The sequence below is a fragment of the Cynara cardunculus genome (assembly GCF_001531365.2).
Source record: "Cynara cardunculus var. scolymus isolate 2C chromosome LG 17, CcrdV1, whole genome shotgun sequence".
Lineage (NCBI taxonomy): Eukaryota > Viridiplantae > Streptophyta > Magnoliopsida > Asterales > Asteraceae > Cynara > Cynara cardunculus.
The window spans coordinates 12428467-12430167 of NC_037544.1; positions in this window are offsets into that span (position 1 = coordinate 12428467).

Sequence of the window (1701 nt, forward strand, 5' to 3'; positions counted from 1 at the left end):
ACAGATCATATCAAAATCAGTTATCTAGAACATCCTTGAAGAAATTCAAACTTCTTACGTATACTTGATGTTTTCTTCTCTGTATCTCCAACAAAGTGGTATCAGAGCCTATGGTTCTCGGTTCTATGTGATCAAGATTTGAAGAACTATGCAGTAAAGTTGAATAATTGTGCAGAAGAACGCATGAAGAAGAACATAAGGAAGAAACAACACTGTGTAGAAAATTCGAAGGAGAAATTCAAACAAGATTACACGGAGTCTAGATGTCTACAATAAAAAATTTTGGCATTGAAATTTCTGTCAAAAATAAAGACAAACAAAAGACGATTCTGGAACAACGAATTCCTATTGAAATAAAGAAAGGACCATGGAAAGTAGAAGAAGATGAACTCCTCATTAAGCACATCGAAGAATACGGACCCAGAGATTGGGATATTCCTCTTTCAAAAGGACATCTTCAACGTACGGGAAAATCATGTCGTCTTCGGTGGTTGAACAATTTTCAACCTAATCTCAAGAAAGGAGAGTTTTCAGAAATAGAGAAACAAGTGTTGTTTGATTTACAAGGCAAGTATGGAAACAAATGGGCAAAAATTGCCACATATTTGCCAGGAAGATCGGTTTATCATGTTAAGAATGTTTGGTATAATCATCAAACTAAAATGGCCCGATTTTACAAGGGTAACACAGAATGTTTAAAGTTTGGTTCAAGTCCAGATGAGAAGATTAAGAAGGAAAGGAAGAGGAAGAAGAAGAAAGAAAAAGAAGAAAAAGAAGAGGAAGATGAAAGAGAAGAAAACTTTAAGGTTAAGAAGAAAAAAAAGAAGAAGATAAAGAAGAAGAAAAAGAAGAAGAAAAAGAAGAAAGAAGAAGAAGAAGAAGAAGAAGAAGAAGAAGAAGAATTGAAGTTTGGTTGTATTATTTGCTATGAACATACCAGACCAAAAGATTCTGGATGTTTTTTCTGTTGATGATGATCACTGTATAAGGTGGATGAAACTCTTCACAGAAGAGTTGATGATCAAAGATATACCAGTCATGATAGTGTTCAAGTTTGCTACTTGTATACTCTCCTAATCGTGGAGAAAGGAAAGAAAAATGTCAGAAGGAATAATCTCACGGGGTCTTGCACTGGAGAAGAAAGAACAAACAAGAAAATGAGAGAATCACAATATCTCAACAAAGTTATAAAAGGTATGCTCAAGGCTTATTAGATAAATTTGAATGCTTCAATCCTGTAAGTACTCCTTTGGATTAAAGTTGTCTAAGAAGAATAGTGGAAATAGACTCTAGCCTTCTACAAAAGCATGGTTGGCAACCACACGCCTAACATAATCCTTTAGTAAGCCTACTTTGAAGATTTATGGAGACACCAAAGTCAAGTCAAAGTCATTGGGAAGTGGTGAAAAGATTTCTTAAAGAATGTGAAAGCTGCGATGATATTCGTATGAATGATGATACGAAGGTTCTTCTTATCGGAGATAAGGTGATTAAAGAAGGCGAATGGCTTTCATTTGATGGTTCCACAGGAGACTGTTTTACCAAAGCTCTTCAGCTTGGAAACTTCAATATGATGAAGCAACGTTTGCAAGTCTACCCATGTCTAACTTAAGGGGGAATGTTAAAATTAAGTTAGACATTAAAATATTAAGTTAGTTATCTGACAGTTAAAGGTAGTTACTATTAGTGAATAGATGTGTC